The sequence below is a fragment of the Pongo abelii genome, chromosome 23 (genome assembly GCF_028885655.2).
Source record: "Pongo abelii isolate AG06213 chromosome 23, NHGRI_mPonAbe1-v2.0_pri, whole genome shotgun sequence".
NCBI classification, from domain to species: domain Eukaryota; kingdom Metazoa; phylum Chordata; class Mammalia; order Primates; family Hominidae; genus Pongo; species Pongo abelii.
This window is the reverse complement of record NC_085929.1, coordinates 38,617,332-38,634,363: the sequence shown is the minus strand read 5'-3', so window position 1 is coordinate 38,634,363 and position 17,032 is coordinate 38,617,332. Positions and strand designations below refer to the sequence as shown.

The following is a 17,032-nucleotide window of genomic DNA, read 5'->3' as shown; positions in this document are numbered from 1 at the left end:
GATTTTATCTCTGTTGCCAGTCTGTGTTTTTCTGGAGACCACCCAATTACAAGCTAAATGTCCCCTCCGTGTTCATTCAGGACCTGTCCCACTGACCTGAATCAATCTTCCACAGTTCTCAAACCATATGAGGAGTATGGGTAGAGGAGGCTCCGGGCTCTGCTGGCCTGCCCTAGGCTTGCTGTTGACTCTTGAAGGATTTAGTCACAGACTCTCCAGGCCAGACACTCTCCCCACTGATAACCCAAAAGATCCAGATTCTCTTTAATTCAGCGGGGTACCCTGGCCAGCTCATTTCACTTCTTGCTGATGTGGACCTTCAGCAATGTTCTTTGCCTCATTAAGGCTGTCCTATTCAGTTCCATAAAGGCATCGTCAAGAAGAGGCAAGTGGAGCAGAGACAAATGCAGGAGTTAGGGGTCAGACAGGACTGGGTTTGGGCCCCCTCACTGCCTCTGCCAGGTATCATTAGGCACACCATTTCATCAAGCTGGACCTTAGTCTCTTAATTTGCAAAACTGGGATCCTAACACCAATTTTTCAGGCAGATGTGAAGATTAAGATGATGCATACCAAGGTGTCTGGCACAGAGTAGGTAGGTGTTTAATAAATGGTAGCTATTGTTCAAGCTGTGCCACCGGACCACATTTGATGCCTGAAACCTAATTTTATGGTTTAAAAAACATGCCTTGTGAAAAGGGATATCCAACTTAGAATCATTCAGTTAGTCTTTTTTACAGCCATCATTCATAACTTACCATTTTTTTTTTTTTGAGATAGAGTCTCGCTCTTTCACCCAGGCCAGAGTGCAGTGGCGGGATCTTGGCTCACTGCAAGCTCCGCCTCCCAGGTTCATGCCATTCTCCTGCCTCAGCCCCCCAAGTAGCTGGGACTACAGGCACCCGCCACTGTGCCCGGCTAATTTTTTGTATTTTTAGTAGAGATGGGGTTTCACCGTGTTAGCCAGGATGGTCTCGATCTCCTGACCTCATGATCCGCCCACCTCTGCCTCCCAAAGTGCTGGGATTACAGGTGTGAGCCATTGTGCCCGGCTCATAACTTACCATTTTTAAAAAAAGCAAGGAAATGAAAACAAATAGTGTTACTTCAAGAAAAAAAATAGGCTGCCAACTACTTGGTTGAAAGAAACATTTCCATATAAGCACGAATGAGAAATAACATGGAGATGTTTGCAAAGATGGCATGTGTGTCTGTGTGTGTGTGTAAACCACAAGCAGACACACACACAATTGCAGCTCCACCCTGCCAGTCTCAATCCTATATATTAGTTTGGTGCAAAATAATTGTGGTTTTTGCCTCTACTTTCAGTGGCAAAAACCGCAATTACTTTTGCACCAAACTAAAATATATATATGTACTATACATATGTATGTATGCTTGTGCATGTGTGTGTGTGCGTGTGTTTGTGTGTGTGTGTAGTTTGTTTTGTTTTAAAGAAGAAAGTAAGATAAGACCTTGCTGCTGTTAGGAGTTAGAGTAGAGGCAGGCATGGATGACAATCAAATTGGGAAAAGGGTGTTAAAAACTGGACACAGTTCCTGGGAGGAGGCAGCACTGGAGGGCAGATCTGAGCAGCTCTGGGTGGCAGGGGGTGTCAGCCCAATAAGGAAGGAGAGTAGACAGCAGTGAGAGGCCTGGTTAGCTTCCCAGTGTCAGGATCCTGTTCCAAGGGATGGAGTGTCTTGTTGACAGGCAACCAGATGGACCATGGAGCCCCAAAATCCCCAGAAAGGAAGTGGGCACCATCTGTCAACCTCTGAGCGGGGGTTTGGAGACTGACTTCCATGTGTAGGCAGAGGGTTTGGGAGAAAAGATTGCTAAGGAAACAGGATTATGGAAACAAGATAATAACTTAAACCATACAGACCTGGGCTAATGTGGATGTTTCACCACTTCCTGGAGGTGCAACCTGAGCACGTTGCTTTCTAAGTCTCTATTACACCTCTTAGAAGGTAGATGTGTTCATGGGAATCAAGTGTTTTCCACATCCTGGGACTTGGCCAATGCATTTTATTCCAATTAATAAGAAGCACAATGATTACTCTAGCCAATTCTCATCCTCTCTTCTGCTTATACCCTGGCCTGCCCACCAAATGTGCTTATTGTAGTAGAGTCTCCTAACTGGTATTTCTGCTCACACTCTTTCCCCGTTAATGATTCTCCACTCTGCAGCCAGGGTGATCCTGTTAAAATACATCAGATCACGTCACTGCTCTACCCAGTAGCCCCCACAGGGTCCCACCTGCCTTTGACCTTGGGTCCCATTGCTTTTCCCTTTGCCCGCTCTGTTCCACCACATTGCCTTCCACACTGTTCCTTGAACATGCCAGGCACACTCCTGTCTCGGAGCCTCTGCTCTTGCTGTTTCTCTGCATGGAACACTATTCGCCTTTCTTAACTTACCTTCTTTATGTCTTTGTTGAGAAGTCACCTTAGTGCGTCTTTCCCTGACCTCCCTGTTTCAAATTGCAGCCCCACGCTGCCAGTCTCAATCCTCTTTCCTGTGTTTTTGTTCACCAGGGCACTTTTGATAAACAGACATACTAACATATCTTCTTCCTATTTATTGTCTCTCTTTCTCCACTAGAATGTCAATTCCACAAGGGCAGGGATTTTGGTCTGGTTTTTGTCCTTCCTATATCTTCAACTCCTAGGACACTGCCCAGCAGATAGTATGCCCTTCAAAACACTGGTCGAAGGAATGAATGATTATCATAAAGCAAGAGGCTGGACCTCAGCTCTGGAGGAACACGCATTCTAGGCTGGTGACTGAGGCAGGAGCTCAGACTCAGGAAGCACATCAGGGACCCAGTTGCTCAAACTGTAACACCAGGCCAGAGTAAGATCTTGGAACCAGAGTGATGCCCAGGCATCAGGAGTGGGCTGTGAGATCAGAGATTGGCCTGGAGCCATGCTGATGGAGAGTGAGATTGGTGCCCCCTGGCTCAGGGCAGATCCCAGGTCATGCATCTTGGGGCCAGGTCACCCTACCATAAGTGGAGACAGAGGGGCTGTAGGGCAGGATGTCAGGCAGGGTCTTTAACTCCCTAGTAAATGTCAAGCAAAGTTACCCAGCTTTCAACTTATTCCCAGATGTAGGTGTCAGTGGACACTCTACATTGGCACAGCTCACAAGGAGAACACAAATGACTAAAGGAAAGAATGAAAAAAACAAGGGAAAATGCTCATTCAGAAACCTGAGATGAGGGTTTGAGGAATGGCAGGTGCCAGAAGCCTAGGACTAGAGGATATTTGTGATGTCAAGTGAGACAGCAGTTGAGCAAATATATGGGGATTATACTTGTCCTCTGGACCATTTCTTTCCCTCCCTCCCTCCCTTCCTTCTTCCCTTCCTGGAGGAGACAATCTGGTGAGCTCTGCTCATGCAAACCCTCCAGCTTGGGGAAAAGGAAATGCCAAGTGGAGCTGGGAGAGGTGGTGTCTACAGAAGCCTAGAAAGAGAAGTTAGGGCAGGGAGAATTTGGCCTAGTTTCCCTGGCTCTGTCCAAGGTACTTTCTAGCAGTTCTGCTCAGCCTCCAATCTCATCTTCCTGTTTCCTAGTAACTCAGCCTGGATTCAGGGCTGCCGTTGCCTCACTCCAGTAGAGCTGGTGTGTGGCCATCATCCACTCCAAATCCCTCACCATATGCCGGAGGGAATCGATGACCAGAGCAAGTGAGTCAGGGCAGTGCTCCTCCTGCAGAGGAAACTTTCAGTCCCACATCCCTGGCTCCCACTGCACTGTGCACGGAGTTCCTGCTGGCTCTGGATTCTGGTCCTCTAGTAGCTCTGTGTGCTTCCACTAGCTACAGAACCTCTTTGCGCATCAGTGTATTCACCTGTAAAGTAAGGGTGAGTAATGCAGTATGCTTACAGGGCCGTTGTGGGGATTACATTATAAGGCGTATAGTAAATACTCAGCGAAGGTCAAACTCCCATTCTTGTTACAAGGTCGTCGATATCTCCCACAGTCCCTGGTTCAAGCTCAAGTGTGTTTTGTGATTTGATGTCCTACTGCATTCCTCGCATTAATCAGCCCCTGGGACTTTAATGACCACGATTCCCATTCTTTTTTTTTTTTTTCTTTTTTGAGACGGAGTCTCGCTCTGTTGCCCAGGCTGGAGTGCAGTGGCGCGATCTCGGTTCACTGCAAGCTCCGCCTCCCGGGTTCAAGCCATTCTCCTGCCTCAGCCTCCGGAGTAGCTGGGACTACAGGCACCTGCCACCACGCCCGGCTAATTTTTTGTATTTTTAGTACAGACAGGGTTTCACCGTGTTAGCCCGGATGGTCTTGATCTCCTGACCTTGTGATCCGCCCGCCTCGGCCTCCCAAAGTGCTGGGATTACAGGCGTGAGCCACCGCGCCCTGCCGATTCCCATTCTTGAAGTATGCAGAGGCACAAGGAACCCAAGGTCTTGGGTCAGCTCACTCGGGTACATCTGGCCCGGGACTGCTTTGGCTAAGATTGGCCAGTGAGACCTGGCAGAGAGAGGGCCAAGTCCAGGGGAGCCCGCGGCCCCGCCCTGGCCTGAGGATAGTGCTCCCACCCCCCGGGAGACTTCTAGGACGGGGCTCATCAAGAATGGGGATGCGGGGAGGTCAAATGCCTGGAGGGGGCGGTAGCGCACATAAGGTTGGGACCCCAGCTTTGCCTGGGGTTGGCAAAAGGCGGTCGCCCCTTCCGGAGGGGAGGAAAGGGGTGTCTTCAGGCAAGGCCCTAAGGGCCGGGCAGCCTGGCATCAACGGGCGTTCGAGCACCGGCGGGCGTCTTCGGTGACCCTCTGGACTCGGTCAGGGGCTGGTGGGAGCCAGAGCAGAAAGGGAGAGCGGAGGCTGCAGATGCCTCTGGGACGCCTTCGTGGAACGTTCGCCTGCCCAGACCTTCCCGGCCAGACCACCGTGCAGGTGCTACAGGCAGCGCTCGGCGGAGCGGCGGCGGCCACTGCGCGTGTCAGTGCGCGGTCGCGGTTCCCAGATCGCTGTTCCCGGGCGCTGTGGTGCCTGGAGGTCAGCTGTTGGCGGGCGGCGGCAGCAGGAGCGGCTGAGGGCCGGGGGCGTATGTGTGCGTGTGCTGGGAAGGTGGCCTTCCCCGCGGCCGTCACAGCGCCAGCGCCTCCCCCTCCCCGGGCGCGCAGGGCTAGTCCCAGTTGCTGGAGGCAGCCCGAGCCGCCGCTGAGCAGCCTCGCCTTCTCCTCCCACGTTTCCTGCCGTCCGCCCTCCCCAAGTCGGGCTCCAGGGAACAGAAGAAAAAAGGGGTCAAAGGGGGGCTACAGGTCCCCTGCACGGAGCAGAGAGAGAGCAGGAGGCCCAGGATGTGCAGATGTGCCGGCTGGAGTCTCTGCTGCAGGCCACACCCTGCGCAGGACCATGTGGCCAAATGGGGCACAAGGGGAGGCCTGGGCCAGACTCTGTGGCTGCAGCTTCAGGAGACACTCCACCTGCTTTCCGGGTGCATTGGATGAGGACAGCACTGTCCTTCTCTGGAGGACCTGAAGTCCTAAACTGGACCAGGGCTAGGAGAAAGGGCAGGAACCAGGAGGAAAAGGATCATATGAGCAGACCACCCTAGAGAACCTCTGCAGCCCTCCGCAGGCCTCTAGTCGGGGTTCTGGGCCTCCTCTGCACGTATCTCAGAACAATGGACCAAATCTACCCACATAGGTAAATCCTCATACTGGGAAACTTAAGCCTTTACTGGACAAGCAGCTTTCAGAACTGACGCATGCTTTATGGTTTACGCCTAAGCCAGCAGAGATTCCGAGTTCAGTGTGAACCTTGGGTCACAGAGTCAGAAAATAGGAGAGGTGGACCTCCATCCTGAGATCTCTGACTCCCACTGGGAGGCGACGTCTGTGTGATTCACAAGCACTTGAGAAAATGACCCAGGCAGGAGATGAAAATGCAAAAAGCCATCCTGCCAGCACGGCACACCCACGTGAAAGACCCGTGTGCCAAACATGAATTGTGGGGTTATGGGGTAAAACAAGAGATCCAGAATCAAGTACCCAGAGGTCACAGGGAGGAGAGGGCTGGCTCTCCTTGGGAGACCAGCTGTGGGATCGCACAGGAGGCAACGGCTGATCTAGGCCTCCAGAAGAGGCCAGCAGTGACCTGCGAGAGAAGCGATGAAGAGGAGGCACAGAGGCAGGAACACGGAGGAAGGTGGCCAACACGACCAAGAGACCACCGGTGTCGCTGATGCCCAGGAGAGACATCACACCATTCGAGGGCACGGAGTAAGCTCACAAAAGGGGAGGGTAGGCCAGGCACGGTGGCTCACACCTATAATCCCAGCACTGTGGGAGGCCAAGGTGGGCGGATCACTAGAGGTCAGGAATTTGAGACCAGCTTGACCAACATGGCAAAACCCCATCTCTACTAAAAATACAAAACATTGGCCACGCATAGTAGTGGGCGCCTATAATCCCAGCTACTTGGGAGGCTGAGGGAGGAGAATCGCTTGAACCCAGCAGGCAGAGGCTGTAGTGAGCCAAGATCATGCCACTGCACTCCAGCCTGGGTGACAGAGGGAGACTCTGTCTCAAGAAAAAAAAAAAGGAGCGGACAGGAGGGTTAGGGCACTGCGTGAAGTGATCCACATACACTATAATCTCACTTAATCCCACAATTCATTGAAGGAAATAGTTTTTTTTTTTACTCTTTCTATCTATCTATCTATCTATCTATCTATCTATCTATCTATCTGTCTATCTATCTATCTATCTATTTATTTGAGATGGAGTCTTGTTCTGTCGCCCAGGCTGGAGTGCAGTGGCAAGATCTCAGCTCACTGCAACCTCCACCTCCCAGGTTCAAGTGATTCTCCTGCCTCAGCCTCCTGAGTAGCTGGGATTACAGGTACACAGCACCACGCCTGGCTATTTTTTGTATTTTTAGTAGAGACGGGATTTCACCATGTTGGTCAGGCTGGTCTCAAACTCCTTGAGCTCATGATCCACCCGCCTGGGCCTCCCAAAGTGCTGGGATCACAGACGTGAGCCATCGCATCTGGCCTTGAAGGAAATAACATTAACCCCTTTTACAGACAGGGAAAATGAGGCTCAGAGAGGTTAAGTTGCCCAAGGTCATGTTGCTGGAAAGTAGCAGAGTGAGGCTTGGACACAGGCCTGGCTCCACGGTCTTTGGCCTGAACCACGGTGCTACACTCCCTCTGGTGAAGAGAAGGAGCCCGCTGCAGAGGAGCTCCCACAGCTCACGACTTCCCAGAGTGGACGCATGCATCCCTGCTGGCCCCCGAGGGCACCCGGGGTGGTCTTCACTGTAGTAGTCACTTACTGAGCTTTGAGAGACCCTCTTTGTGGTAGGCTACACAAAATCAGGCTACCCTGATTTTCCTTTTATGGTAGTGACGTAAAGGTGCCTTCTGAAATAAGTCCATTGAAGTTTTAAAACCTGAACCAGTTAAAGGAAATTGTTATGTCCCTGAGACAGGTGACACACACACAGGACAGTGACAGTGCTGTGTGGACAGTGATGCTGGGAAAAAGTGCCGCACACCGAACTTTCTCTCGGGGGCAGAGGGAGGAAGCCAAGGGGACCGAGGCAGGGTGCCCGTAACCTGCAGGGCTTTGCTGGAGTACTCTGTGAGCAGCAGAGAGAGAACGGAGCAACCGGAAGGGAGGTGCCGGGTGAAGAATGAAATGGGGCCGAGGGGCGCTGCACTCCACTGCGCTCACAGCCACAGAAATGACAGGAAAGGGTCAGAGTCATGAGGCATTTCAGAAGCAAAATTAAGAGGACTTGGTGAAGGAAGTAAAGGAGGGGCCCAGAGCTAAACACACCAAGAGACCTGGGTTTCAGAAAACAGAATGACTGACGCTTCAGCTGTGATACAGACAGAGGAGGAGAGTTGGCTTTGCGAGAGGCAGATGATAAGGTGCTCTCTCTGGACACGCAGCAAGTCAGGAGCCCCTGGGACACCCAAATGGGATCAGAACAGAAACCTAAGCAGAAAGACAAGTGTAACAAGAACAGAGGTGGAAACTGAGGCCATTCGAGGAGTGGAGGTCCTCAGGGACAGCATGTAGGGCATTTGGGGTATTGTTGTTGTTGTTTAAGATGGAGTCTTGCTCTGTTGCCCAGGCTGGAGTGCAGTGGCACAATCTTGGCTCACTGCAACCTCTGCCTCCTGGGTTCAAGTGATTCTCCTGTCTCAGCCTCCCAAGTAGCTGGGACTACAGGAATCTACCACCACGCCCGGCTAATTTTTCATATTTTTTTGTAGAGACGGGGTTTCACGTTGTTGCCCAGGCTGGTCTCAAGCTCCTGAGCTCAAGCAGTACTCTTGCCTTGGCCTCCCAAAGTGCTGGGATTATAGCCATGAGCCGCCGCATCCAGCCAATCGCAAAGTTTCTGAAGTAAGGAATGGGATGCTATTCCATCCCCAACTAATTGTCCCCAACCGCTTGTAGCGGCTTGGTTTGTCTCTGCTTCGACAAACACAGAGGTCTAAGCTCACGCTCTCACAGTTACACTCACATATGTACACTTTGGCTTTTTCTCTTTTACTTTTTAAAAAATTTATTTTCTGGCCGGGCACCGTGGCTTACGCCTGTAATCCCAGCACTTTGGGAGGCCGAGGTGGGTGGATCACAAGGTCAGGAGATCGAGAGACCATCCTGGCTAACACAGTGAAACCCTGTCTCTACTAAAAATACAAAAAATGAGCCAGGTGTGGTGGTGGGTGCCTGTAGTCCCAGCTACTCGGGAGGCTGAGGCAGGAGAATGGCGTGAACCTGGGAGGCGGAGCTTACAGTGAGCCAAGATAGCGCCATTGCACTCCAGCCTGGGTGAAATTGCGAGACTCTATCTAAAAAAAAAAAAAAATTATTTTCTATTTTTTTTCCCCATGACATAGCTCCTGGAGATCCTGAGAACATGTGCCCTACAGTTTGGCTTTTAATCTTATGATTGCAAAGCTGGGATCATGCTGCAGACACCACTCTGCAACGTATCCTTCCCACCAACCCAGCACCCACCCAACCCCCTCAGTGTGGGCCATCTTTCCCATTCGGGACACACAGCACAGTCTTCTTTCTTCTCTCATCACCTCACAGGCCTGAACAGAGGGCCAGAGAGGTGGAGTCTTGCAATTTACCTGCTCAGTCTCCCATCATAGGACCCTGGACAAGTCACTCCTCTCCCAGAGCCTCAGTTTTCCTGCAGGAAAGAGGAGGTGCTCAGAGACAAGGTGGATGAAACAATTTCTGGGCTTCTTGTATCTCAAAAGAAATCCTCTTCCTGCGGCCGGGCACGGTGGCTCACACCTGTAATACCAGCACTTTCGGAGGCTGAGGCAGGTGGATCACCTAAGGTCAGAAGTTCGAGACCAGCCTGACCATCATGGAGAAACCCCATCTCTACTAAAAATACAAAATCAGCCAGGTGTGGTGGTGCATGCCTGTAATCCCAGCTACTTGGGAGGCTGAGGCAGGAGAATCGCTTGAACCCGGGAGGTGGAGGTTGCGGTGAGCTGAGATCGCGCCACTGCACTCCAGCCTGGGCAACAAGAGCGAAACTCTGTCCCCCCCAAAAAAAAAAAATCCTCTTCCCCTGTCAGGCCTTAGTAGTAGCACCCTTGGGGCAGCCTAGAGTGGGGCAGGTTCCTGGGGGCGGTTCTGACCTACGCCACATTAATGATGTCAACCAAGTCCATTCCCATGGGACCAGGCCACTGGGACAAAGGGCCAGGTCTCCGGTCTTCCATGTCCTACCTCTACCTCCTTTGCTTCCTCCAAAGTGCCCAGAGAAATGCACATGGCCCACGGCTGCTGCCTTCTGAGGTCTCCTGGCCATGCCCCAAGTAGTCTGGGAACCCATGCCGAGCCTGGAGAATCCTCACTCTCTCACCTTCCTCTCCATTCTTCAGGGGAAAAAGGACTGCAAAAGAACTGTTGGATAAACCTGGATTTGGATGCAGGCTTTCTACCTTGGACGAGTTACCTAAACCTCCTGCATCTCGGTTTCTTCTTTGTCAAATGGAGACAATCGTTCTTTCTTTAAAGGCTTTACTTTGAGGATGAGGTGAGAGGGAAGCCATCCTCCTCCCTATCCCCCAAGGATCACTGGCCAGTGAGATCCAGCTATTATCACCTCTGGTGATGCTGATTGCCAACAACCCAAGGACCCCTGTTACTGAGCTCTAACCAGACCCTCCCTCTCTTATCCAACACACACTTTCAAGGGAAACAGAAATCACACAGAGGAGGCCAGGTGGGTGTGGTGGTTCGTACCTGTAATCCCAGCACTTTGGGAGGGCGAGGTGGGTGGATCACCTGAAATCAGGAATTCAAGACCAGGCTGGCCAACATGGTGAAACTCTGTCTCTACTAAAAATACAAAAATTAGCTGGGCATGGTGGTGCACACTTGTAATCCCAGCTACTTGGGAGGCTGAGGCAGGAGAATCGCTTGAACCCGGGAGGTGGAGGTTGTAGTGAGCAGAGATTGTGCCATTGCACTCCAGCCTGGGCAACAAGAGCGAAACTCTGTGTCAAAAAAACAAAAAACAAACAAACAAAAAAAGGCTGGGTGCTATGGCTCACGCCTATAATCCCAGCACTTTGGGAGGCCAAAACAAAGAAAAGAAATCACACAGAGGAAATAAATTGGCTTGCTCTATTCTCAACCTCGGTTCCATCCGTCCACTGGCTAACTCAGAGGACAGCCCAAGTCCAGCCATGACCCACTGTCCAGCCTCCTTTCCTGTGGGGAACCAGCTGAGGTCTCCAGGATGACACGCAGGCCCGAAGTCTTACTCCCAGTCTTGGCACTAACTTGCTATGTAGCTTCAGTTACTTCTCCACCCTGAGCTCATCTCCTGTGGCTCCTCCTGCACTCGAACCCCAAACCCCAAGGCATCACCAGCTCTGAGCAGGAGGTCTGGAATATAATAGGTGCTAAGTGAATGCAGTACAAATAGTTGCTTTTTTTTTTTTTTTTTTTTTTTTTGAGTCAGGGTCTCATTCTGTCACTCAGGATGGAGTGCAGTGGCATGATCATAGCTCACTACAGCCTCAACCTCCCGGGCTGAAGCAATTCTCCCACCTCAGCCTCCCGAGTAGCTGGTACTACAGGTGTGGATCACCACATCTGGGTAATTTTAAATTATTTTTTGTAGAGATAGGTTCTTGCTATGTTTCCCAGGCTAGTGCCCAGGCTCTTAATTTTAAAGACTTGGCAAAGTTGACAATCTACAGGAACATGGGACCACCTTTTTCCTCCCAACACCCCACCGTCCTGAGTAGCTCCCATCTGCCCCTTTCTGTGTAAATTGTGGCTGGTTTAGCACCTCCAAGGGCCTCTGGGCTTCTATGATGGTCAACTCTTTGGTGAAACCGTGAGTGCAGATGAGGAGAGTGTAAAGACATTTCCTGCTATATTAAAATAGTGGGTTCATCAAGAAGGCTATATCCTGGCTCTGATTTTAATTGTGATGAAAACAGTATTAAAAGCAAAAGCTCTCCAGGACCTACATCTCAAAGGAAGAATCAGGACTTGGGGCTTAAAGCCGCAAACATTGCCTGGTTGTGAGGCCAGGTACCAATGTTGGTGGAGGTTTAACTGGGGAGGAATTTTTATCATGATCATTGTTTGGTTAGTGGTCTAGTTTTGATGTTCCATAGATTTTTTTTTTTTTTAAGACGGAGTTTTGCTGTTGTCACCCAGGCTGGAGTGCAATGGCGCGATCTCAGCTCACTGCAACCTCCGCCTCCTAGGTTCAAGCGATTCTCCTGCTTCAGCCTCCCAAGTAGCTGGGATTACAGGCACACACCACCACGCCTGACTAATTTTTGTATTTTTAGTAGACACAGCGTTTCACCATGTTGGCCAGGCTGGTCTCGAACTCCTGACCTCAGGTGATCCACCCACCTCGGCCTCCCAAAGTGCTGGGATTACATGCTTGAGCCACCACACCCAGCCAGTTCCATAGATCTTGAGGGGTCCTTCCCAGCCTCACTTTCTCATAAGCCCTGTTAGTTGTGGTGCATGGTTTTGGAGAGCAGAGAGCATCAGGAACATGCATATGATGTCAGATCAGAAACTGTACTGATTGCTGTACTGATTGTTGTTATTGAATGCATGCACCCAGGTGTGTGTTTGTGCCATTCCCGCTTCCAGGAACGCTTGATTCCATCACCTGGAAAAATCTAGGTGATACAGTTTGGCTCTGTGTCCCCGCCCAAATCTCATCTCGATTTGTAATCCCTACAGCTCAAGGGAGGGAGGTGATTGGATCATGGGGACAGCTTCCCTCATGCTGTTCTCATGATAATGAGTGAGTTCTCAGAGATTTGATGGCTTTATAAGTGTTTGGAAGTTCCTGTCACTCTTCTCTCTCCTGTCGCCTTGTGAAAAAGATGCCTGCTTCCCTTTCCACCATGATTGTAAGTTTCCTGAGGCCTTCCCAGCCATGTGGAAACTGTGAGTCTATTAAAATTCTACACTCTACTCTCTACTCTACCCTACCCTACCCTACCCTACCCTACTCTACTCTATTCTGAGACGGAGTTTCACTCTTGTTGCCCAGCCTGGAGTGCAATGGTGCAATCTCGGCTCACTGCAACCTCCATTTCCTGGGTTCAAGCAATTCTCCTGCCTCAGCCTCCCGAGTAGCTGGGACTACAGGCGTGTGCCACCATGCATGGCTAATTTTTTGTATTTTTAGTAGAGACGGGGTTTCACTGTGTTGGCCAGGCTAGTCTCAAACTCCTGACCTCAAGTGATCTACCCAGCCTCAGCCTCCCAAAGTGCAGGGATTATAGGTGTGAACCATTGTGCCTGGCCAAACCTCTTTCTTTTACAAATTACCCAGTCTCAGGGAAGTTCCTTATAGTAGGATGAAAATGGACTAATACACTAAGTCATCCAAAGTCCAAATCAGGCAATCTCTGAGAAACCCACCAGATCCTTCCTGTAGCGTTGACTCTCACCAGCGTGGGGATTCCACGGCACCCTGGGGTGCTTAAATCCAGCCTCATGCCCTCTTTCCTTGTCTGTCTTTCTTTATGAGGCTGTGGTGACTGGACTGTGGGTTTCTCAAGCGCATCATACTCCCAGTGCCCTGCGCAAGGCCTGGACTCAAATAAGCCTAGGCTTGTTAAATACTATTTATGGGAGGCCACTGACTTGGACTGAGCTCCTGTACGGGGCCCCAACAGACCAAACCCAAATGGAGTCACTCATGCTTAAGTTCCGTGTCTTCAAATAGAAACTAAGTTGTTGATTTGACCTTCCAAGAAATCAGAAGAGAGATGATAGCCAAATCCCCAAACAAGCCAGTTTTAGCCAGCATAAGAAAGTTCTCTCTGCTTTAACCCTTACAAGGAAAGAAACCTGACGCTAACCAGCAACCCCCTCTTTTTTTTTTTTTTTTTTTTTAGATGGAGTCTTGCTCTCTCACCTAGGCTGGACTGCAGTGGTGCCATCTCGGCTCACTGCAACTTCCGCCTCCCAGGTTCAAGCGTTTCTCCTGTCATAGCCTCCCGAGTAGCTGGGACTACAGATGCATGCCACCACGCCCAGCTAATTTTTTGTATTTTTTGTAGAGACGGAGTTTCACCGTGTTGGCCAGGATGGTCTCGATCTCCTGACTTCATGATCCACCTGCCTCAGCCTCCCAAAGTGCTAGGATTATAGGCGTGAGCCACCGTGCCCAGCCAACCAGCCCCGCTTTTTCTATTATGCCATTCCCTTGTTCCTGTTCAACCTACCTTATAAAAATTGACTGTGCTGCCATGCCCAGTGGAGTGCCTTTTCCAAATCTCTAGATGAAATGCTACCTGATTTATGAATCACTAATAAAAGCCAATTTAATCTTTACATTGGTTGAAATTTTGTTTGTGAACAGACCTCACCATGAAAGTAATAGGAAGCCAATAGCTGTTTTTAAATGGACACGACACATGCTGGTACTTGCTGTGTTAGTGAACATTGTTCTAAGTACAGTGATGTGTCACTTAACAATGGGGATGCATTATGAGAAATGCATTGTTAGCTTCATCATTGTGGGAACATCTCAGAGTGCACTTACACAAACCTAGATGGGACGTCCTACTACACACCTGGGCCACATGATGCAGCCTATTTATTGCTCCTGGGCTACAGACCTGTGCAGTATGTGTGCTGAATACTGCAGGCAACTGTGACACAATAGTATTTGTGTAGCTAAACATCTAAACAAAAAAGGCACAGTAAAAATACAGTATAAAATATATAAAAAGGTACACTTGTATAGGACAGATCCATTATAACTTTATGAGATTATAATGTATAATGGGATGAACTACCATTGTATATGAGGTCCATCCTCTACTGAAAGATCCTTATGGGGCACATGACTGTATTATAAACAATGGCAACAGGGATAACAGTGAAGTGGCTGCTCCAGTAATATTTAATATACATTTATGTAGAGCATCTTATGCACCTGACTTTTTTCTAAAATGTTTATAAATGTTAACTCATTTACTACTCGGAACAGCACTGGAGGTAGACTCTGATATTATCTGCACTTTTTTTTTTTTAAAGGCAGGGTCTTGTTCTGCCACCCAGGCTGGAGTGCAGTGGTGCAATCACGGTTCATTGCAGCCTTGACCACCTGGGCTCTCAAAGGATCCTGTCACATCAGCCTCTTGAGCCCTGGTGTTAGCTGGACCACAGGTGTGTGCCACCATGACCAGCTAATATTTTGACTTTTTGTAAAGGAGAGGACTCACTATGTTGCCCAGGGTGGTCTTGAACTCCTGGGCTCAAGGGATCCTCCCACCTCAGCCTCCCAAAGTGCTGGGATTACAGGTGTGAGCCACTATGCCCAGCCTTATTACCTGCATTTTGAAGAAGAGGAGACAGTGACTCAGAGGGGCTCTTGTGCAGGTCATGCAATGGGAAGATATGCCACTGAGGAGGAAGTGGCTGGAAGACTTCAGCACATCAACAGATCCAAATGACAGCTATGCAGCAGCAAGAGCCTGGAAAATCCAAGAGTAGAGGACATCTTGTAGCCCACCCCATGAGGTTAGCTTTACCCTGATTCCAAAGCCAGACACACACAGTGCAAGAAAAGAGAACTGCAGACATTTGTCAGTGGGTGAGGACAAGGGCCGGGGAAAGCGTGTCTGTGGGTGCATGTGTGTTAGGTGTGCATGTGCATTTCGGCTGTGAGACAGACTATGGATGAGAGATGGAGACGAGGTGTGAGTGTGAGAGAAAGACTGGAACAGAGAGTGGGAGAGTATATCAGAGCGTGTGTGACAGAAGGTGTGTGTATGTGCCTGTGTTGGAGAAAGAGTGGGTGTGTCTTTGTAAAAGAGAAAAGGTTACATACAGAGGAAATGCATTTTTGAGAAAGTGAATTCCATTATTTATTACTGTAGTTGCATGTGTCACCAAGAGCTCACGAATGAGAAGAGATCCCAGCTGTTTCCCATCAAACCTGACCTACTCCTTTCCTGTTTCCAAACTCCAGCCCCACCAGGCCCTCTTAGGGCCTGTTCCCATCTCTAGCTGGACCACAGACCCCAAAGCCAGGGAAAGGTCTTTCCAGCTTCCTTCAATCCCTAGTTCCCCAGACCTGTGCTGCCCCATTTAGTAAAAACTAGCTGCATGCAGCTACTTGAATGTAAACCACTTATTCATATACTTAAGATGACAAATTCAGTTCTTCATCTGCACTACCCATATTTCAGGTGCTCAACAGTGACATGGAGCTGGTTCCACTCCTTTTGAACAGCACGGAGAACATTTCCATCATCTCAGAATTTGGATTGGACGCCCTGTCAGAGACCTTTGACACCATGTAAAAAATGAGAAGACCTGACTGCCTCACCCTCATCCCAGTAAAAGAGCTCTGTGGGGACCTTCATCTCAGAGCCAGGGCTGGAATCGCACTGGGTTAGGGGCATTTTTCTGACTTCAGCTCCTCCGGAGAAAGATGTCCAGTTCTGGCCAGGGGCACTGGCTCACACCTGTAATCCTGGCACTTTGGGAGGCCAAGTCAGGTGGATTGCTTGAGCTCAGAAATCCAAGACCAACCTGGGAAACATGGTGAAACCCTGTCTCTACAGAAAATACAAAATGTAGCCAGGTGTGGTGGCAAACCTGTGGTCCTGGCTACTCAGGAGGCTGAGGTGGGAGGATACCGGAGCCTGGGAAGTTGCTGCAGTGAGCTGTGATCGCACCACTGCACTCCAGCCTGGGCAATAGAATGAGACCTTGTCTTAAAAAAAAAAAAAAAAAAAATAGATGTCCAGTTCAGAAACACACACGCACACGCACACGCACACACACACGCATCCCTCCCCTCCATCCAGACACAGGCTGCCCACTGAAGAAGCAGAGCTCAGGAGAGGTTTTCTTTTTTCTCCTTTTAAAAACCTTTTAATTTTGAAACAATTATAGACTCAGAGGAAGTTGCAACAATAATAATTAGAATCCCCAGAACCCTCCCCGGCTTCCCCAATATGACACTTTGTATAACTATAGCGCATTAGCAGAGTCAGGAAATTGACACTGGTGCAATCTGTTCACTAAACACCCTGTTGAGTTCTCACCAGTTTTTACTGGCACGCATTTGTTCGCTGTGTGTGTGCATCTATGGTGCTATGCAGCTTTCTTCCATGTATAGATTTGTGCAACAATCAACACAGTCAAGATACAAAACTGTTCCATCACCACAAAATAACTGCCATGTGATACCCCTTAATCATGGCTCCTCACCCCCTATCTGATAGGGGGCACCTTGAGAGCAGAAACCCAAGAACCTGCCCCTCCCCATCCACCCTGTCTCACGGTAAGGGCTGCCCCTCCCCATCCACCCGCTCTCACGGTAAGGGCTGCACAGAACCCAGGCCCTCTCTGGGCTGTTGCCCCAAGTCCCTCCCAGGTGTGTTTGAGTGGCTCTGGCTGCATCTCTGTGCTCAGGGTGCCTCATCCTGACCTGCACCACTGTCTTATTGACGTCACATCCTCTTCTACACATTTATCTTGCTG

The 17,032-nt window shown here is 49.9% G+C and overlaps 1 long non-coding RNA gene across 1 annotated transcript in view; it reads right to left on the bottom strand.

The window, feature by feature from the left end:
• The window catches only part of LOC129052641 (uncharacterized), a 35,349-nt gene that overhangs the window by 13,253 nt on the left and 5,064 nt on the right, over nucleotides 1-17,032 (bottom strand). The window contains exons 2-3 of the long non-coding RNA XR_008517732.2: nucleotides 14,869-15,012; nucleotides 9,142-9,203 (exon numbers count right to left, since the gene is read on the bottom strand). This is a non-coding gene — a long non-coding RNA (uncharacterized LOC129052641). The remainder of the gene's footprint in view (nucleotides 1-9,141; nucleotides 9,204-14,868; nucleotides 15,013-17,032) is intronic.